Source organism: Serinus canaria, chromosome 4 (genome assembly GCF_022539315.1).
Source record: "Serinus canaria isolate serCan28SL12 chromosome 4, serCan2020, whole genome shotgun sequence".
NCBI classification, from domain to species: Eukaryota; Metazoa; Chordata; class Aves; order Passeriformes; family Fringillidae; genus Serinus; species Serinus canaria.
This window is the reverse complement of record NC_066317.1, coordinates 41,785,213-41,808,713: the sequence shown is the minus strand read 5'-3', so window position 1 is coordinate 41,808,713 and position 23,501 is coordinate 41,785,213.

The following is a 23,501-nucleotide window of genomic DNA, read 5'->3' as shown; positions in this document are numbered from 1 at the left end:
AGCTCACCAAGAATTTCATTTCTACCAAAGTGGGGAAAATTCTTTATCACATTTAGGATGTTGTACTTTTTTATTTTGGACTGCACATGAGGTCTCAAAAGAATAAATTACACAACTTATACTTGAATAATTCCAAGGTTTTGACATCAAGGGGTACTTTAAACTTGAAAAATATTCTTTATATAGATTTGCTTCTATTGCATTTGTGATTTCAGTTGTAAATATTGCCATTAGAGTAATGCTAAGTTACCAGAAATGGCAGAGGCACCAGCAGAAGAGGTGAGCAAACAAAGTGAAAGCAGCTATTTGTCCTCAAGATTTAGGATCAAGTAAAGAATTTAGACTTTAAACACTGTCTTGTCAAGTGTGCTAATAAATGCATTTGAAGTTAAATCAGGTATCTCTCCATATCACTGTGTAGCCATGGCCCTAGAAGCAGAGCAGTCTTAAAATTTAAAGCTCAGGGCTTTTGACATGTTTTTATGTTTGTGTCAGAAAGGAGTTATGGGCTATTGTCAGAGTATGTCTGTCCTCTTCTGAAAACAATTCTTCTTCTTCATTAAATGTTATAGTATAAGCAATTTAGTGAACCACTGATGTCAATAACCTTTATAGATTAATGGCTTTGAATTCTTCATCAAACTGTTACAGGAAAGCCACATGTGCCACTGCTATTGCAGTGTTGAGAGCGTGACAGTCTGCCATGATTTTTTTATATGATGCTCCTCAGTTTTCACACAGTTTTGAACACAGCATTTTTAAAATTCTCTCTTCCTGTGTTACTTGCTTAAAAAGTCCCCTAAACTTTTCTGTGCCTGTCAGAGATTTTCCTGCTTGCCAAGTTTTCCCTTGTGTTCACTTAGTTTGTTTTATGAAGTGGGATTCCTTCTACTCCTCTCTCTTTGCCAAATGTCCTGATTAGCTTAGCTCCAAGTGCCAGAAAGAAAATCTTTCTGGCCCTCCTATGCTTGGACAGGGTCTCAATTGCTGTGTATTGATGTGGCTCTACAGTGGCCCTTTGGATTCAGGAGAGATGAGGATGTTGTGGCAAGGCGCTGCCTGAGCACCTTGGCCAATACAGACCGCCCCATTCTGGTAGTTATCCTGCACCCCTGCCAAATTGCCAGTTTGAAGGTTGGTCTCATGGAAATTCTGTTCTCAGAAAACAGTTGCCTTTCCATCCATGTGCCAAGCCTGATGTTTAATGGAAAACAAAGGATTTTCCTGCCAGCGTCCTACTTAGACTTGTAAGTAAACAAAATGCTGTCTCAAAAGAAGGTTCAGCAAAGCCTGAATTTTGATACTAAAGAAATACTTAATGGCTGCTGCATAATTTCTTGCTAATTCCCCCTGACCATTCCTCTTCATTTTGGGAAGAAATCCTAAGAAAAAAAAAAAGCTGTGAAAACATATTTTGCAATATTTATATGAATGTCGTTACCTTGAGGCAAAGCTAATGACTTTGCTAATGTGTGGTGACGGGGATTAAAAGTAAATGACATTTAGTTTCATATTTAGTATGAACTTTGCTTTTTTTCTTCTTAAACCAAGACTGATTGTGTGAAATAATATCAGGGATAAATTGCACAGTATTTGTTAGAAAGGAAATGTTCAGGATCTCATGATCTTTATAAAGTCTTTCAGCACATAAGTTCTAGCACTACTCTACAATCAATTTCTGTGTACATGTTCACATTCCAATTTTATAATACTGCAGAAACATCAAGTAATATAGTGATTATGATATGGTGTTGCAGTACTCAGTGCCAAAGATGTTAACATCCTGATCTCTGCATGTTTCAATTGTAGAATATAGTATTTCTGCCTCAGCATGTAGATTCTCAACTAGAATAAATTACAGACAAACTTGAAATCACTCTCAGTCTGAGTGTCTGCTAAACTAATCACTAGAAAGAAAATAACCATGAGCAACAAATGAACTTCAAAGACATGGCAACTGTGGGATCTGGTGAAATTAGGAAATTGGGACAACTTGATAGAAACAAAAGAGCTGGAAGTTGCTTTAATACGTTTCAGGTCAACTGTTGGAAAACTTTGGAAAGAAATCAAACTCTCCATTTTAGCCTAATCAAACCAAACAAGGTCCTGTTTGTATCTGCTTGTCTGGCACGTTTCAAAAACTGAATTAAAACAGCAAAAGAGAAATGCAGGGACTGTAAGATACATATAAATACATGCACATGTGGTAATATCTGGGATGGGTGAGAAGTTTTTTTTCCTAAGTAGCCACATGCTAGCTAGCAAACATAATAAGGTAGTATTATTTTTTCATTTTAACCAATTCAGCCTTTTCTGCTAATTTTCTTCCTCAGTCCCCCTTATTTGAGGTATCAAAATGATGAGCATGCTTCAGGAACAAATAACTAATAAAAAGTATCTGTTTTGAGGAGCCTGACTGCTTGTCATTATTTGTACAAGCTGTATTTGATGGAAATACAACTATATTTTAATCAATATATTTTATATATGGATTACATTTTAAGTCAGAGGGTATAAGGCTTGGTTCAATATGAAACCAAAGCATATATTTAATTTTAAGCATGTGATTAAACCTGGTTATATGCTTAAAATTAAATGCTTTGCAGGTTAATGCCTAAAGTAACCATGTTAAATGGACAGAAATACTGAAAAACACAAATTAAAGTACTTGGTTGGTTTTATCCAAATACCTTTGCCATTTTCTCTAAATTCCTGCTTTCTGTGACCTCTTAACCCTTTCCTCCTCCAAACTGTGTCAGAAAAAAAATCCAACTTCCATAAGAATGCGCCATAATCAAAAAGCTGAAGTCACGTGTAATGCAGGTCAAATCCTTGTCACACTTGTGGCATTACTACTTATGAGCAAACACAACTATTCAGGGTTTATGCTAAGCATGCAGTTGTATTTATGATTATTAGAAGAGCATCTGTTTTTTTTCCTGTTTCCATATTATGTACATATTAGAAAACAAAATTATAATATATCATATCTTACACAGGTATTTCATACCTCATACTCACAGAATTCAAGGGGGGAAAGCCATTTTATATGGGCCAAATCCTCCCTTATATTACTGACTTCTGAATTGGTGGGCTCAGACTCTATATGTTGAGATTAATCAAGATAACAAGGACAAGTTTTTTTAGAGCACAGAGAAGAGCAGTCAAAAGGATGACAACAGAAGAGTAATGATGAACAAGGAAAAGGAAAATGTTGGAAGAAAGATTTAGGTAAAATAAGGTGGGACAAAAGTAAATCCTAGAACAATCTAAAACTGTGAGCCCAAAATAATGCAAAAAGTCAGAATAAATGTGGGGTGAATTAAGGAAAGATAAACAGAAAAGATGGGACATGCTATTGCCTAAAGTATGGAACTTGGTGCCAGAATACTGCGATAATGTGAATTGGAGTGTTAGATCTCAGAAGGTGTGGCTGTGTTAGTAGGGGCTGGATTTTAATCATGGTCCTCTTGAATTTTATGGACAAGTCTTGTGTGATTTTATACCAGACCTTATATACAAAATAGAAGCAAACTATGCACAAGATTTAGTTTAGTTTAGCTGTAACATTTTTATGTGCCTGATGTTGGGATTCTAAGAGCAAATTCTGAAATGCCACAAAAAAGAAAAGAAAAAGTTTTAATGGTTTTCAAGGAAATTAATAAGAATAATCCTGGCCCTTAAAATATAAATATTAAAATATGATTTTTTTAAAAATGAGACTAGGTGACTTAATTTTTCAGAAATAAGTTCAAATTCAAGAGTAGTTTCCTGTCTCCATCAACCTACTGTATGAGAGAGTAAACAATACTTTAACAAATGTGAAATAAGCCATATTTGGAAAAAGTTAAGAATATTATTCAGATCTTAAAGAAATAGAGGGACTTAGGCAGTGGAAAATATAGTATATGGAAGTTTTTTTTTTGTAGAATGAAATGATGCAGCATTAATAAAATTAATATGAATTTTTGACTTTGTAAGGGTGAAAAATCATGCATTTACTGAATGTTTGATTCTAGCTTTCTGTCCTTTAAAACAGTTCTAAATTATGGAACAGCTGTTTGATATGAACGCTACCATGTTTCTGCTGTTGCTGTTCTGAAAAATCTTAAGAGCTTGTTTCACTGTGAATTTCTCAATTACTGCAACAGTGACAGCTTCATATTGTGTATGTTTTATGAAGCCATCAAAAGTTTCTTTGATTTTTTTACACCCATAGATTCACTCTCTTTCATCAGTCTAAATCAAATAGCTTCTTTTAGGCAAAATCACAGATTAAAAATATTTCAGAATGGCTCTAAGGACCTGCTGCATTGAAGAGTGTGTTTGTTACGCATAACAAAACCAAAATTATTGCAGCCTGAAGAGGGCAGTAAAGATAAAGCTTTATTTTCCTTAGCTTTTGTTGTTTTCAGTGTATGCTGTATTCTGAAAGTGCATTACTAAACAGCACAAATTTACAGGTGCTACCCATTCCTGGAACTTTGCTGCATTTGTTTAGTCTGCAGAAGAGGAAGCTTAAGGGAGACCTTTTCCCTCTACAACTCCTTGAAAGGAGGTTGTAGACAGGTGGGTGTTGGCCTCTTCTCACAGGTAACAAGTGACAACAAGAGGAAATGGTTTCAAGCTGCACTTGAGGTGGTTCATGTTGGACGTCAGGAAGAATTTCTTCACTGAAAGTGTGGTTAAGCATTAGAATGGGCTGACCAGGGAGATGGTGGAGTCACCATCCCTAGAAGTGTTCAAGAAGTGACTGGATATGGCACTCAAATCCACTCATATCCAGAGTTTAGTTGGAATGATGGTGTTCAGTCAAAGGCTGGACTCAGTGATCTTGAAGGTCTCTCCAACCTGAATAATTCTATGATAAAATATACCATCAGGTGACTGAAATCCTGTGTTGGGATTTATCTGAGGTTCTAAGTCCTTCATGGGACAGTGCAGAACTGGAAGGTGTCCATCACTTTTGAAAGTAGATTGCAGGTAATGAAATCCATGAGCCACCTTTGCTTCAACTGGGACATCCCCTTAGAATGAAATAGCATTGACTTCTGGGATGGGTTAGAAGAATGATTATGCAGATTGCCAAAAAAATGAAATGTTGTTTTCATGTTTTGTCTTAACCACTTCAAGGAAGCCAAGCTCCCTTCAGAAATGGAACAGTGGGATTTTGTAAGAGGAAGAAGGTAGAAGGTTTTATACTTTGTCCAGTCATCTGTTGTGGGAGCTTCCTGACAGCCAGGCTTGTATTGAAACTTAGGTAATTTTCTTTGTGTTAAGGGGCAGTGAATTTTATATGGTAAAAAATTATTTGTGTGTTGGGAGGAAACTGTAATTGCAGAACAGCAGATACCTAAATTGTTCTGAATACTCAGTATGTTACTTTCTGACTAGACATTGTTATTCCTCAGGGGCCTACTATTTCCTTTAAGCTCAGGAAATAATTTACCTTTTTAAAGCTGACACAAATGTATGTGTTTACATAGTTTATTTGTATGACTACACACATGGCCAGCATTATGAAACTTGCTTTTAAAGGTGTTTTGTACATACAGATGTTGTGGGCTTGTGCGTATATATATTTCTGTATTGCCATATGGCTAGAGTATATTATCCATACCCATTAGGAAATGTCTTTGAAGAAATTTGGGCAAAAATAGGAAAAGATGATGATTTCTCTCTTTGAAGCAGATAACTGATGGAAGATACTGATTTAATCAATAACTCCTACTCAAACAAATGATAATGAAATGGATGATATTCCGTTAGTAATGCAATGTCCAGCCAATATTGGAGTTGACATGGTAGGATTCTTAACATTTGCTGACATTCTCCCAAACAAGTCTTGTAACTCTTCAAAGCAGAAACAGCTCAGATTGTCTTCAGATCCCTTCTCTAGATAGCAGTGCAAAGACTGCCAGGTACCCTCCCCATTACTGAGTAGAGCTGTGTCAGGGCTGCACAGGTTCTTTAGAATCATGGTAAAGAAGTAAGATAGGAAGAAAATACATTGTGAGGGGACAGTACTGAGAGCTGAAAAAGAAACAATTTTCCATCAGAGAATTCAGAAAAAGCAACTTAGAATGTAACACTGAATTCCTGTTCATGCCAATCTCTTGAAACTTGTAAATAACTGAATTATTCTAAGTTGAAAATATCAAATATTATTTTCTGAAATTGCATGGAAAGAAAAACCTTTTGGGGAGAGACAGCATTTTCACTTGTTTGTTCTTTTGACCAAGACTCCTTATCCTGTAGAGCATTTCCCTATGAAATGAAGTTCATTCATGTTCAAAGACCTCAACAGAATTTTTTTTCTAGAATTTTTAAAGTAAAAAATCTTCCTAGTCAGATGTTGAAGCAGGTAGTGAGCTGATACAAACTGGAGTGGCTCCACTGAAATACAAGAATCAGCTGGCCGAGGAAAGAGACCAGTACAGTTAAGCACATTTAATTGTTTGGAATGGCTTCATTTTGTTTGAGATTTAGCACTGGAAAAATCATAAGCAGAAGCTGAAAATAGTCATTTCTCAGACACAGTTCAGTGAAACATTTAAACACATGCTTCAGTTCATCCTTGTTTAATAATGTACTTAAAAAATATATTTAACTTTAGTCACATGCTGAACTCCATTTCTTTCCAGGGCTTTTGTACAGAGCTTTCACTTTTACTCATATTAAAATGACAGAGTTGTCCACTTGCCAATATGTAGCTAAATTATATTTCTATTTTTAAAATGAGGTACAAAGATATATGAACCTCACACTTTCTTCTGAGGAAGCGTAAAACAACACTGGAGTAATTTCTTTATAACCCAGAGTTTCCACTGACTGTATTTATTGGCTGTATGTTTCAGGTGCCCATAAACAGAAACAAGTGTAGATTTGCTTGTATTTATTAAATACACATGCACCCTAGTAACCATCACTGAGTCACAGAATCTTTGGATCATGGAGTGGTTTGGGTTGGAAGTGACCTTAAAGATCATCTTGTTCCATCACCTCTCTGCCATGTACGGGGACACCTTCCACTAGACCAGTTTGCTCAAAGCTCCATCCAGCCTGGTTTTGAACACTTCCAGGAAAGGGGCATCCACACCTTCTCTGAGCAACTTGTTCCAATGTCTCACCATCCTCACAGGAAAGAATTTCTTCTTAATATCTAATCTGAATTTAACAAAAGTATCTCCTCTCATGATAGGAGTGTAAGATGCGTTTTGGCCAAAAGTCAAAAAAGATAGCATGTGTTAACCCCCTGGAAATAGATCAGTACCTGTGAATAAGTTGACAAGAGTATTTTTTCTGAGTAGTTTTACCTGTATGCTGCAAGGGACCTTCTTGGGGTTCTTTCCTCTTCTCTGAAATCAGAGATAGGAAATTTCATTTCCTTTTGGGAAGGGAAACGAAATCTTGTGAAACAGGAAAGAAAGACAAACACTCTGGAAAGGAGATATGATCAAATGAAATACAATTGAAAAAAAACCAAAAAACCCCCCAAAATTGGGACATTAAGTGACTACAAGAAAATGGGAGGAAATGAGGTGTAGTGAAAAGGACCAAAACATGCCAAAACTAACCTCACAGATGCTGCAAAAGCAGGGGAAAAAAATCAAGGACGAAGACATAACTTTTAGGGGAAGATATGAGTGACATGGCATGGATACTGAAAAAAAAAACAAACCCAAACTTCACAAAAGTGAATGCCATCAAAAGGCATGGGATGCCATGAAGTGCAGGAACATGGACTGAAGCTTGCCAAAATTGATCCCCATTGAAATCCTGGAAACAGAAAAGAAGGACTTACGAACACTCTGGAATGGAGATACCATCAAAGGAAATGAGATTAGAGGGGAAAAAAAAAGAAAATTGGGAAATTTAGTGACTACAAGAAAATGGACTGGGATTACAGCAGGTGCAGTACAAAGGACCAAAACAGGCCAAAACTACCCTCACAGATGTTGCAAAAGCAAGGGAAAAAAATCAAAGAGGAAGACACAACTTGGAGGGTAAGATATGAGGGACATGGCATGAATACTTAAAAAAAAAAGAAAAAAAATCTTCCCTAAAGTCAAAGCCATCAAAAGGCACAGCATGCCATGAAGTGCAGCGACATGGACTAAAGATTGGCCAATTGATCTCCATTGAAATCACAAGACTTTGTTTCCCTTCCCGAAAGGAAATGAACTCAGTAGAAGTGCCCACTGATGATGGCAACACATGTTGTATGTAATGGAATGGCCTAATCTTTGGCACATTGCCAAATTAACTAAACTCCAATTAATCAAGATGACAGCTTTTTGTCTTGGATGATATGAGCCTGTTGACAATTTCTGTCTTTCAGTTATGCTGTGCATAGCCTGTATCCTTCTGGATGGCATCTGCTATAATCTGGATTTTTGCTAGACGGAAAATAAAAGTGGTTATTTTTCTTTTCAGCTGAAGTATTCTGCTGTTGATTATACTTGACCCTGTCAAACTTTCATTGTAGCACTCTTACGCTTATTATATGCCTGGTCACAAAACACATTCCAATTCTGTTATTTAGATAAGAATTGCAGACGTTTGAAGCATAGAAAAAAAGTACAGAGCTGGTACTAAATACATTTCCACTTTGCTCTGAAGCCAGGCTTCTTATCATTTTGATTTGAAGTAATCTCTATTCAAATTTTTACAGAAAGGTATTTTGATTGTTTCAAAGTATATATTGTTTGTTTTTATGTATGCATTCTACCTTTATATACATTTTGTTAGAGCAAGTATCTGTTCTTATACTACCTTTCAAGAGAATAATAAAAGTCTTTTTTTTCTTTCTTAGATGTACAGTTTATACTGTTATAAACCAAACTGTTCTGTGGTTCAGTTTTCTGTCTCTTGTTGCATTGCTTCCTGTGAGACTTGACTTAGACAGGGCTCAGCTGCTGAGTGTATATTATGTTCAAAAGTGTGGACTTTAGCAGCCCAGTAGAATGTTTTAAAATAGGACAGTAGGCATTCCTGCAATATGGCAAACCCCTACCAGACTTTAGAGAAGCTTTCTTTAAGATTAAAAAATTAGGATTTTTAAGCTCTCCTGTTAGGAGTGTGATATGTATTTATAGTACCCTCAGGTTCTGCACAATAAAAATGGTTAAACCTTTAGTCCTTTTAGTAGCTCACAGTTTTATTACTGAAGTTATTTTGTAGATTTTATGCTTGGAGCAAGGTCAGTGTATTGCACTGTATAAATTATTCTAAGTAATTGCTCAGTTATTTTATAGCTTAGTCACAGGATTTTTTTATTATTGAACATAGTCTTTTCTTTAAGGCTAGGAAGAGAAGGTCACTATAAATCACATGGCAGCTTGCCATTTGGGGTTTCAGCTTTACCTGTGATAAGGATTTAATAACAATCCGGCCCAGACACCAGTTCCCTCTCAATTACCTTTCCACATGGGCATTAGTTCACACTGTTTATTAAAAACTCCCCTTGTAGTTGTTTTAATGGAGTGTTTCAGATTAATGGCCCCTATGGAGTTTAACTTCATTGCACTTCATTAAAGCTAGATTGTACAAAAGGTTACTTCAATTAAATCCAGAACTCCACTTTAAATTTGTACGGATTTTTTTAGAAAAAGTGGTAAAATTTCTATGCCAATCCTTTGAGATTAACAAGGTAAAATCCTTCTTGGTGACTGAAGTTCAAAATACGTTATATCTATTCCAAATTCTCTTTCAGATTAATATTCAGATTTCATGAGATTAGAAAATGAAAGGAACTGAACAGTGTATGATCTGTGAATGAATTGGCTAAGCAGTTTTGTTAGAAATTGGACAGACTAAGGGAACTTGAGCACTTTTTCTTACCTGTCAAAACTTCTGCTGGATGTTTCACAAAACTTCTGTTAGATCATAACTATTTATCCACAGTGCAGGTCAAAGTGCTTGTATAAACAAAACTCTCATATTTTCTCTGCAAACCCCACATATGACTGCCAAATACCTCTCCTCTTTTGCATGGGTAAACCTTCCAGTGCAGAAGTCTTTGGTGTTCTCAATTGCCCATTTCCTTTCCAAGTGACGTTGCAATAGCAGGTGTTGGGAGAGGTATCCCGTAGCAAGGTGGAAAAAAAGGTTGATGCAGAACTTTGCTGGGAGTGAGGTCAGTTGGTTTAGCAGAGAGAAAAGAAACAGTGGAGTGATGATGAATTTTTCAGTTTTCTTAAAGAAACAGATTAGTTCGCTAGTCTTTCTGAAAAAGACAATGGTTTTGATGTCCTAGAAAACAGGGCTGAGGTAGTGAATTTGGTGGGGTGGAGAAATACAGCAATCTAGGTTAGGACATTTCAAGAAATATAATCATAGCAAGTTTTGTTTTTTTTTTTTCCCTTTTACTGCAAGTCTAGTTAAGATTTTAAAATAGGGTGTATGTACATGCAGCAGAGAATAGGCGTATGTGTCATATATTTTGGTAATTTTAGCATTTATAATTTTGGTACTATGGTGGACTCCCGAAACTTCCGTATAGATCTGATTCTTATTTTGCTAAGGATTCTTCAAACTATGAACTGTGAGTTCACAGACTAATTGAAGACATTGTGCAACACGTGTAAGTAGCAAAGAAGTGTATACAGTATTTCTAAATTGTACTATTGGGGAGAAATGGCCTAGCTCATGTAAACAATTGGTTATGTTGGGCAGTGGATATGGCCTCCAGGTAACGTGGGGTACATTTGATCCCAGGATCTACTGGGAAGTAAATTACTTTATAAATTTTGAGACAATCTCTTGGATGAAGGTGCTTGTTAGACATTTCTTTTCTGAATAGTGACTTGGCTTAACTAGCTAGCTAGTATATATTAAAGAAAAAAATCTTTCCTGTAATGATATAAATCTGGAAGTCCAGTCTATCATATTCCTGTGTATAAAATGAGGATTATTTAATATTATCTAAGGCATCTATAATTAGTACGGATTTTCTTGGGTATCAGAATATTCGGTGTTGCTTTTAATAACAGTTTTCCCTCTGAAATTCTTGTCACTAAGTTCCCTCAGTTCTTGTCAATAGGTATAGTAATCTCTAGTTTGGCAGAATGGATGATTTTTGTAGTAAGAAAGTTTTTAGCAATCTCTCATTAACAGAATTAACAGCACAGAGGGGGGAAAAGCAATAGTTCATACTTTATCTAAATGAAAAATTTATAGAGTCTTGGTATTTGTTCACATGTATATGCAGAACAAAGAGCGAAGGCTTATGGCATTCCATAGATTCATACATATGTCCTGAAATTACTGAGATTAAATGAAGATCCAGATATTTAGCATTAGACATTTTGAAGTTATTTTTAGATGCAGTTCTCAAATGTTATACTTAAAGATACTTGTTTAGGAAAAGTTTATAAAGATTTATATAAAGCAGCATCTGTCATGATCTTGAGAGCTAGACTCATATATTCTTTGCTAAGGGAAACTGTATTTCAGATACAAATTCTGATTAGACGTAATGTTATATGTATCACAGTTTCTAGACAGAATGTTGTGCAGCCTGCATCTGGAGTAGGCACAAGAGATCAAAACACATATTTCAACCTTTCTAAAGTACTGGGAGATCTCTTAGTCATGATCCACAATTCAAAGTCAGACCATCTTGGTTAGTATGGTGAATTTTCCCCAGTGATTTTAAAAGAAATCTGAAAAATGAACCAATTGGCTTCCACTCCCCTGCTCCACAAAGTCCCCTTTAAGCCATTAAATATTGTCTTTCCTTAAAACAGCTTGTTGAATAAGCACATGCTATTTTTAATCAGAATGTAAAGAGCTGTCTGGAAAACTCCAAGTGTTCACCTTTTTTCTGAAGCAGTTGCCTTTAAATGGGCTGGCTGGACTAAAGGGTGAGTTGGTAGTACAATATGTTAATACAAAATCATAAATGGGATAGATACATAAAGTCAATAAAGGGGAAAAAAAACCCCCATTTCTCTCAATATAGGAACTAGGGGACAATCCATTGACAACATCAAAGGGCAGACCTGGTACATATGAAATTAAGATTCTTTTCCATGGGATCCATAGTTTGGTTTTGCAATGCACTGAGATAGGACTTCATGAAGAATAATGCATTTAAATTGAGATCATGCAAGTTCATGGAAGAAAATGCGAAGCAATGTTTTGATGAATCTTTCAACTAATAAAATCTAAAATGTGATTGCTGGAATGTGGAATGGCAAAATGAGGCAAGTTTCTTCTGTACTTTCTCTTTTTATGCTCTTTACTGTAGCTTTTTCTACTGGCCTCTATGCAAGACAAGCTGCTGCACTAGTTACACTTGTGGCTCTCAAACTAGCTTTGAAGTAAGGCCTTGGCTGTGGTTTTGCAGTGGCATTAAGTGACAGCACTGCTAGTATGGAATTCACTGAAAATGGGAGCTGTATGGTTGGGGATTTTTTAGTTATTTTCTTGGTTTTTTGTTTTTAATTCTTGAGCTTTCTGTGTGCTTATAACCTTTACTATGTTACTGCTTATTTCCTTATAGTTTGTTGTGATTACACAAAATGCTGAGGCTGGAGCTGTCATCACATGTAGGTGGTGAAATGACTGGGGTAGCAGCTGTCTTTTCAGCAGGACTTAGTTTATGTGTGGCTTGCTTCTGCCAACTCTCTGGCTTCCTGCTGATTTCTATCTCTGCATGGAAGTCACCTGCCTGGAGCTTAACACAAGCATGTCAAAGAGAATGCTGGTAAAGCGAAGTCCAGTACGTCCTCTGCAAAATGAATCTATCATTGTTTGTCAAACTGCTCTGCAAACTGGGAAATTAATCTTTTAGTTTCAAACCACTACACACAGAGCTCATGACAGAATGAGAAATACATTTGTTTCACCTATAGCTGATCAGAAATTGTTTATCAAATAGGAAATCTGTCCTCACTCCCACTGCCTGTTTGAATCTGCAAAACTGAAGGACAGTCTGCCAATCCAGCAAGGCTTTTAAGTTTATGCTTTCCTTCAAGCACAACTAAGGCCTTTGGTGATGATATTGCTGTCCATATACTTATATTAGAGAGTGAGTAAATTCTTTGTGATTTTGTAACCTGGAGTACATTTGTGTTATGCAAGCCAGTGTCTGTGTGTGTGTATCTCTGGTGAAGACGAAACAGTTTTCACGTTTTTCAGAATATAACATCCCTCTTCTTTCAATGTGCCAGCCCATTAGGGCACATCATACTGATACTTGCCTCATGATTCTGACTCCTCACAGGATGCTATGTTAAATTCAAGGTCATGGGGTTAATCTTCAAAGTCCTTAACAGAATTGGTACATGTTACCTCAGAGAAACTCTCTTTGTGAATGCAACCTCTCCTGACAGCTGTGTTCCTCAGGAATTATGAAGCTGTCAACTTCAAGGGTGAAGCCTGAGAGGGCAGAAGACAAGACCTCCTCAGCAACACAGCCAAAGCTTTGGAAATTATTATCTGAGTAGATAAGAATGACCACAAATCTCTCCGTCTCCTAGGGGAAGTATAAAACTCACTACAATTTAGCCCCCATGGGCACAACTAAAGACAATAAAGATAGAGGATAAAAAGGTTAGCAGTAAGAAAAGGAAGAGCAAGAGACAAGGAAAAAGGAGTGAGGAGAAAAATTGCTCTCCCATTGCTTTCTCAAAATAAAAGCCTTGTTTCTGATTTGGGACAAATCGTAGGGAGTACTTCAGATATTAAAGAGAAGACATTTAGATTTATTAATTAGACTTTAGTATATAGGCACCCATTTTGTGCTCCTAAGCTGATCACAGTTTCTTTTTAATGCAATATTAATACATTACTAGTAATGGAGTAAATGGCAGAACAGCTGTATAAGGCAAATAAAATTTTAGATAGTTCCTTTTAATTATTAAATAAATGTTTTGTGGCTGTCTTGCAATGCAGGAGGATCACAAACTGATACATCAGTATGAGAATGCTTTATATACTTAGCCACTAACATGTTGTGATCTGCAACATTTATGAAATAGGACTGGCCCTTTATCTTTCTCTGTGGCTTTTTGGATTTGTCTGTCTTTGAATTCAAGCAATATGCATAGCTCTTGCAAGAACTGAATGCTCATAAATCTGTAGTGCAACTGTACATCACAGAAAGAGAAAAGAAAGCTTTGAATGTTAATTCTTTAAATATGAGACCTATAGGAAAAAACACCCATAAGTGTTGCTTTTTATGCAAGGGGGATCAAGTGGAACTTACCTGCTCTGAATGGCAAAGTCTTAACATTTTAGATGCTATTTACTTTGCAATCAGACACCTACCAATTAAAGCCCAGAATCTCTGTCCTCCCTGTTGGAAAACTGGTACTTTGAACCAGATATTTAGCCATAAAAATATAAGTACTTTTAAAATATATTCTTGCTAGGCTTTAGCTTATATAAAACCTGTGTTTCTGGTGGCTATGCCCTATTCTTAAACAATGTTTTACTGAAATAAAGATAGAATATCTCCTGATGCTTTGCTTTAGCTTTTTCCAGACATCATTGCTGCCATAAAGCCTGCAGGTCATACTTCTGTTTGGTAGCAGTGACAGTGCTGTCTCTTGAGGTTCAAGGACATTTGTGACCATTTGGTATCCCTTCAAAGACCTATGTGTGCTGCCTACTGAGTAGAGTAAGAATGCTGCTGCTGACAGTACTTAGCTTTTAGTTAATGCTGAATTTGATCCATTACTAAGGAATAACAGGGATCCATATAAATTAAAAAAACCTCTTTATGAGCCCAGAGTAATGCAAGTTCCTTTTCTCTTATGATAAAACATAACAGATTCCACAAAATTTGTATATCTTTTTCCTAAAATAGCTTTACTGTTGACATTATAGCTTCTTGAGAAATTAGCTGCTATCTTCTTTCATCTGAAGGCAAAACACCTGCTACTTGTAAGTGATTGTTAGTTAAATCACTTAAAAGATTGGCACTTCTTTTAAATGGCAATTAAACTACTGCATTAAGTCACATTTGTTTCTACTGTACTAAAAGTTCAATAACCTAGTGTACCTTGATGTGTACCACATTTCATAGTGGCAAGCTACAGGTCAAATGTAAAGACACTGTAATAACAGGTAATAAACCACAGAAATAGCCTGGCCTGTCAAGGCCTAGACATGCAAAGCAGTGCAGGACTGCTGGGCTTGTGGCTCTTGCACTTTTAACAGCGCATTTCTGCTCTTCGTTGTAGGTATTAGAGGCAGAGATAGCTGAATAGAAAAACATGTTTGTCACCTGTTCTCCATTTGGCAGAAAGTAAAAACATTTCTGAGTAGTTAGTATAATGACTGTTTTTGACTGCTTTCAAAGTTGATTAACAGAAAAAAATGTGCTCATAAATATACACTTTAGCAAGACCTAGGGAAAATTATTAATCTATTCACAAATAGCCTTTTACCATAAAAAATTTAGGTTGCTAAAACCCATCTGTTTCTTTTAGCTTGGAAGAGAAAGTGGCCTGTTAGGATCACAGCTCTATGTATACCCTCTATGTATACCATTTTCTATGCCTTTTAAAAAGGAACACATCTTGTCCTGTAAAAATTCAAGTGACCTGCTCACCTGAAATATATTGAACAACTCCAATTCAATTGGAGTTGTGATGTCAATTCCTTAATGTCAAGCACAGTGACTGGTACCAAAATAAAGTTAACTATTGAAGAGGAAAATACAGTTTACTGTGCTGTAGGCATCTATCATGGCATTGGGTGAAATACAATAAATTCAGGAAGTAGATATTGCTTCCATCAGAAAACCAATTAATTTGGATCTATGTATAACATAGCATCTCTATTATTGCACTAAAAGGCATCTGTCTTCCAGTCAATGTTTCTTTCAAAATATGCCATAGAAATATTTCTGTAAAAGGACATCATTTGTGAATTGTCCTGTTGGAACTGGTCAGGGGTCTAAGGTATTTGCAAAATGCACTTAGTGCTTAAGATGTATTGGTTTTGATCAAAGAGGTTTTTCGGACTGACTCACCATGTGGACTCACATCTGTTAAATGTCAGACATTAGGTAGTAGTACCAAATAACTCCCGAAAGAATCACTTTACATTCCCCACAAGTCACAACTTGCATTATATTCAGCTTTCTATTGCATAAGGATTTGTTCCTAGCAGGTTGTATATATGTGTGAGACAGCAGGGGCAAGAGTGATTATGATGAGTGTTGCTGTCAAGTCATCATTTTGCCTACTACCATAAACAGAGGCACGTAGCTCTAGCACCTGCCTGCTCCTTTCCTGGAAACAGCTAGAATCACCTGAAATATATCCGAGACAACAAGACCTAGATTAATAATTACTTTTGTTATGCATGCAGAGTTGTGCCTTGCTTATCTTTTATGAATGTGGTGCAGTAGTGCAACACTCTGTGTTGGCTGGCAGATTTCCTGTAAATGAAAAGAAAAGCCCATCTGATCAAAATTGTACTCTTTTCTCAATTTGAAGCAACACTGGATGAGCATTCTAGCAGCTGAGGCTTTCAAGGGGAAGCAGACACCATAGGTTAATTTGTCATTATTTCTGTGTAATGAAGTTTAAATGAAGTTTAAAAATAACTAGATACCTCATTCCAAATTCCTGTTTGTGTGCGAGATTCAGTCTTGTGGCTTTTTCCCCTATGTGTTTACAGGTGAAATACTCTGGAGTTTTTGTAAATGCTTGCATTTTGTGACTGCACTGAGCATATTGGTGGCAAAAGTATGTCCTTTCTCATGACACTGGATCTGTTAAATAGCAACAAAACAGTGGTGAGTTTATCCCCAGGCTTTTTTAAAGCTGAAGTTCTTTACATTTCATTGTGTGATCTCAGAACAAAGGCTCTTATAAACTTAATTACAAATGGAAGCAACAAAAAAGGACTAGGGAAAAAGGACAGTGACAGTCTGTTACTGATTTTTTGTTTTTCTGCTGAGTTTAACAGAGGCAGTTCCTTGTCATCATTCTGTTTGTCAGCCTGTGTTTTCCTGCTCTGATCAATCTTCTTTCTCTTAAAATTTTTTAAGATAGTTTCATTTTCGTTTAAATGCTGCAATGAATTAGTAATTCTCAATGTTCTGTTTTTCTGCATGAATATATGGTGAGAAGAAAAACATGGCAGTTTTTGAGATACAAAGTGATACCCATGCACTTTAGCTGCTGTTAAATATGCAAGCACTGCAGTGGCAAACAGCATGTTCACTAGAGGGTAGCCTGTGTACACTGTGGTTAACTGGAATCCTTGATTTCCATAAATCATCCTTTATTGTAACATTTTAAATCTATGCTTTAGAATAAATACTGCTTCTGTTTTTTTTTTTTTTTTGAGAACTACCACATTTGTTGCATGTAAGATACTTGTGACAGTCTTTCAGGAGTATTTACTTTTGTTTTTTTTTCTTTTTAATAAAATAATTGACCAAAAATCATGTTTACTGTTTTTTCCAGAGAGAATCCCATGAATGTACTTTGGCAAGCATTTCTGCAGGAAGTAAAGATTTTCTGATACCCTTCGGGATTAGAACTCTGGATTTGTTCTTCCATGTGGTGCATGTTTTCCATGCCACCTATGATGACTGATGTCAGACTCTATCAGGGTCACAGTTTTACTGTTTTTTGTGTCCAGAGAACTCGTGGAGTCCATATGTTAGTCCAATCAAGAAGCATAGTGTTTTTATAGAGTCAGATAATTACCTCCTACAGTTCTGTTTTTACTGGCAGAAAGTAATTTTTAAGCATTACCTGACCTCCCGGTTCTGGTAGATTTTAGGTTTTCCATCAAAACCAGTCTGCTCCCAATCCCTTCTGCATGTAGTTAATTCCTCAGTTCTAATGACCCACATCTGTCATGATGAATGTGACAGTAATTCAGAAGTGTTATAAGAGGCAGCAGTCACATTACAACTCACTGAAGATAAAGGAACTGTTTCTAAAGTTAGATCAATTTGGTGTTTAACTGTAGCTTTATGTGGGAAATCTTGTTTTCTCAACCTTTAAAATGAAATTTATTCTCTTAATTTTGCAGGATCTCTTTTACTACTTGGAGCTTAACTGACAGTATGTAGGGGATACAGTGAAGGTTAAGACAGAAGGAAATCTTACTAGATGGAAAGCTTGCATGAGAGATGACTAAGGAGAGCTAGTCATATTCCTTCAATCAGAGATTAAAGGGAGACAGACACAGGAATTTTGTTAACTGGTCTGTACATATATGCTGAGAGATAGTTTTAAACAACATTTAAAATTGTGAAAGTTTTCCTTTTGAATGGAAGGAACATTTCCTCTTCTAGAAATACAAGTGTTAGTGATAGAAAACAATCTGAAAAAGATTCTCTTGCTCACCAAACTTTCCCTTTTAAATTGTATTAACTTTAGATGGAGTACATGCTGTCACTCTATAGAACATTATGAAGTATAGAAGTTAGGAAACCATTGAACTATTGGATAGCAGAAAAAAAGGCTTGGCCAATACAGAAAAGATGGATTGAATCTCTGCCTAAAGATATTGAGCATCATAGTCCTTAGTGAGAGATTTTCAGCTATAGATCCATATTGATTTGGGTAACAAATACCACTTAGAGTACCTATACCTTCTTTTGTCTCCCAAGACATAGCCTTAGCATGTAGGTCTGGATGTTTGGCAACATGAGACACTAAAGCCTGAAATGTCTAATTTGCTTCTTGCATGGATGCTACTATATAATGGTAGTGGTAGATAGCACTTCTGATTCAAACCTGTTTAAGTGAGAAGTGAATAAAGCTTGATGAATTCAGGGAAAGTGCATGAGCAAGAGTACTGGGGTATTCAGTTCAGGCCCAGGATTTGGGCTGTGAATATTGTCATTGCTTATGTTGATTAAGGCAAGGCAAGTTAAAGAGCAAATATTGTAATGTTAATTATTATTCACTGGAATTTACTAGATTGTACAAACTGTTAACTTTCCTAGCCAGAGAGCACTGCCATTCTTTTCTCTTGTTCTAGGGAAAATGGAAGGCTGATGACTGCTGTAATTTCTTCCCAGCATATAAAACATGTCTTTAAGATATTTTAACAGAAAGTGATTGTCAAGGGGCGAGATGGGGTTGGTGGGGACAAAATGTAGTATGGAGTGTATTCCTTCTTCATTATAACACCATAGTCTTAGTGTTCATTTAGGCAAAAGATTTCTCTTCCACAGTAATTTACTTTAATCTTAGCAAAACACTTATATTCAGAATGAAAGATAAAAACAGCAGTCCCTTACAATTTAGCAGATCCTAGGTTTACTGCATGCTAGGTTTTTCTTTTTCATGCTATTTTCTGCCTTACCAAACTTTTCTTTTATGGTTGAATCTGACCTGCTGTAAATGAACAGTATTAATAGAGCTCTGTCATTTTACATTGGATCCATAGCATCTATCTGTGGCTCACTCTTCTCCCATGTACATCTGTAATCTTTACCACTAATAGTCAATCCATTCATACATTTGCTGAAGGTTTAAATTCTTGTCGATACTGATACTACTTCAATGCATGGATACATTCTCTCAATGCCTGGATAAGGCTATATAAAACAGGGATGATGTAGTGTCAGTTTGAAAAACATGGCAGTTTTGCAGACTTGGGCTCATAATGTCAAAAGGCAATATAGGCTCTTTAAAGAGCTTGGACTGTATGTTTACAGAAGATAGCAAACTCCTAAGTCCCACCTGGTAATGGTTTATGGGCTAATACAAAGTTGCATTACAAAACCTCTGCTTGTTTTTTCTTACCTAATCGTGGACAAAAGTGCACTGAGTTTTTATGTTGAAATTTCCTATGAGTCTGAAGTTTTGCTCATTAGCCTGCCCAGTAACAGCAGGTACTCCTTTTGTCCCTGGAAGAAGCTTTCCTTTTCTTGGTACGTGCTCTGAATGTGCTCTATTACTTGGGATCACTAGAGCAGACAGTGAAGAAGGTTTGCAACATCCTCTTTCTGTGAAGGGTAGCTCAGTGTTTAGAGCTCTTATTGATTAGATCCTGTCATGTCAGACTGGATCAATTCCTTCCCTTGCCTTGAAAGGTGTGATGACAATTTGGGTAGTCTCATGTCACAAAAATATTTCTTAGAATCTGAGTTGAATCTTTTTGCAGATGGAAATATCTTCTCTTTTTGAATCAGCATAGAGAAGAGTCATCTGTCATTTATTTTGCAACCACTTACTAAGTATTGACAATTATTTTCCCTTTTCTTTTTCCTAGATGAAATGAAAGAACGTAAATATCTTTCAAGCTTTAATCCCAAATAACAGTTTTTTCCAAACTTGTTTGTATTTTTGTTGGTTTTCTTTTGGACTCTTTCAAATTGCTATGTGTTCTTGTTGAAGTCATTATCTAAGACAAGGCACATTCATTTTATCTTTGGGCTCAAAGCTGTAAGTAGAGTGAAAAAATGACTCCTATACTACAGATAAAATTCCAGTTAGTATATTTTAAGACAAATTTCAAACTTCTGCACTGAATTTTCCATTGTTATCTGCTTGCTCAGTTTATGGTCAGTCAGCATCTTCTTCATAGTACCTAGCATATGGAGATGTTTAGAATATCATAACTGGGTAGTGGATTTCTTCACCCTGTCATAATGTATTTCAGTTTCTGATTTTGAATTATTTCTGCAAATGTTCATAACCATCCTGAAAACAGAGGCAAATTGTAAATGTTCACAATGTTGTTAAGCTTTGTTATCTGCAAGTTTTTCATTTTCTGTTTTGCTGTTTCCTCACCATCCATGTTGCCTGTCATTCAGACCATCAGTGAAAATATTGACTAGAAGTAAGGGGTTTTTTGGTTGCTGTTGTCTGAAATGCTTCTGCAGTTTGACAGGGAACTGCTGAAGTCTGTACTTGGGAGATTTTTAGAGGGTTCTGCCATGTTACAGGGAATTAATGCAGACCAGATTTTCTTAGCATACTTAAGAGAATGCCGTAGAGAATTTAAAAAAAAAAAGAAAAAAGTAATGCTTATGTTTATCACATCTATTGCTTCCCTGTTATCCATTAGCTTGCAGCTCTGTCAAAGGAATAAATTATTCCAATTTGATACAACCTTTTTCTTGACAAATCCATGTCATATGTTTTTTATCATCTTATTATTCTTGAAGTGCTTATAAATTGCTCAATAATATGTTCCAGAATCTTTTCAGGAATCAGTTAGGCTGTCTCCAATTCCCCAGTCCCTTCTTTCTCTCCTGCTTAAAGATGGTACCAAGATTATCCTTTTCCAGTCCCCTCAGAGTATCCATTGAATTTTTGAAAAATCCATTAAAGTTTGAGAGACTGTTTCACTGGGTCCTAAAGACAGAATTTAATCAAGCCTTGCAAACCTGTGTACATACAATTTATCTGAATATTCTTTAACCTACATTTCCTAACTTGCCCAATTCATCTTCCCACTTTTGAAAAAATCAGCTTATAATTCACCTTATTTGTCAAAAAGTAAAGCTGTTTTATAAATTAGCCTTTTTGTTATCATCAGCTCACTGGGCTTCCCTGTGAAATAGTCAACCTGCATTTTCTTCTGGTTTTGTCTTTTATTGTATTTTAAGGATCTTTTTCTGCTTCTTTGTTAGTTGACTGGTGTCTCAGCCTTTTTATTTCAGCTCTGAGTGTTTGTGGTTTCTAGTCAAAGTACACTTTCCATAATTCTTTTTGACTTCCAGAGTTCCTAAAAAGGTCTTGAGGTAATCATTAAGGTTGTAATATTTTTTCTTCTTATAGAATTAGTTGGAAAATATGATTTCAATGTTGCATCTTTGAGAGATTTTGATGCCTGTCACTCTCGTTGATGCAGTCCTTGTGAAGGGCCAAACACAGCTTTTGCTTTAAATTTTGCTGGGGAGAAATGGTATTTAGGTGCTCTTGAAAGCTTAAAGCCATGAACTCTGTTATTAAGTGACAGATTGAAACTATCTTCCACTTTCTCCCACCAAAACCCTCTAATTAAGTTTTGACTAGATATGGGCTTATTTTTTTTGACTAGATATGGGGATATTTTTCCCCCCTTTACATTCTGTATGTAATTTCTATTAAAAAAAATCTTGGGTTTAAATAATGACTTCTGTGCCTTGCTTAGCATTTAGGAATATACAAAATTTTTTTTTTTCAGTATATGTTAAATAAATCAATGAATTTACTTGGCCTCTACATAGTATCCAGGATGCAGGTTTCACACCTAATTTCCCAGCTTGTGCTAAATCAGCAAGTGTTACTGGGTTGGTGGGTTTGTTTGTTTGTTTGTGTTAGGTTTTGTGTGTATTTTGTTTTTTGGGGTTTTTTTTTTATGTCTGTGTGGTTTGGCTTGTCTCTAATTAATTTGAGATTTATTGCAGAACTCATTCAAGGCTTCTTAACTGGATACCCAATTGAAGTGTGTTGTCTCCAAAGGCAAAAGTTTTGGCTGGGGCAGTTCCTACTTGGGAAGTGGAGAAAGAGAAAAATGGAGGTAAAATCATAGAATAGTAGAATGGTTTGGGTTGGAAGGGGCCCTTAGGATGATCTGATTCCAGCTCCCCTGCCTTGTGCTGGTAGGATGGGATTCTCTTGAAGAGCTCTAAATTATGCCCTTGCCTTTCCTGCTGCTAGGAATTTTTTTTTTTTTTTTAATAGGGAATACAAAAGATGGAGAGGGTTCCTCATTGGTTACAGACACAAAGAATTCCCTCAAATTCATTCTCACAAGTGGTATCTGCTGCCCTATGTCCTGAGCCAGAAAGGGCTCTATGTAAGTAGAATGGTATAATTTTATTTCCTTTTGAAGATTAGCTATTTTAGGTGGCTTTCTTCTTGGCATATGCCTGGTAAGGGTTTAGCTCAGTGGTAAATATATGTTATTTTCTTGTTACTTTAGATGTGCTGCAATAGATTTCTCTGCAGAAATAACTGCAGCCCAGAGTCAGCCAAGCATATGAGCATGAGTGTGACAGTTGTTTACTATGAATAGATGCTTTTGGGAGCCTAAATTTTTGTGCTCATCTGTGTGCAAACCGAGTCCATAAAAGTGACGACTCTGAATTAGGTGAATCATGAATTTTCTTTGTGCTTGCTGCTATTTTATAAATCAAATAATTCATTGTTTCTCCTATTCTTAGCGTTGTAGACTACCGTTAGCATTGTAGACTACAGCTGAATTTTTTTTAAGATCTTTAAAAGTGTCCTGAGATTTCTTTCTGTGAAAAAGTGCTGTACATCTTGAACTTATTGTTGGGAAAACTTTATGCCATAAAATTGATGTAGGGGTCAACTGTTTCTAAATATTTAATGCCAAAGGGATTTTTTTGGAAGAGAAGATGATGTCAATACACAAGATTGTGTTTGGTAAGATTCATCATTGTCAGAATGGCTAAATTTTCTTGGACATGATGATAGATTTATTATATCACCTTTACAGAGATTTCTCTTCCCCGCAAACTTTAAGTACTCACTTAGGCAACTGTCTTCACTTCCTCCTCACTGCTAGACAGAAAATTGCTGTGCTCATCAGTTTTGTAGCTAAAGTTA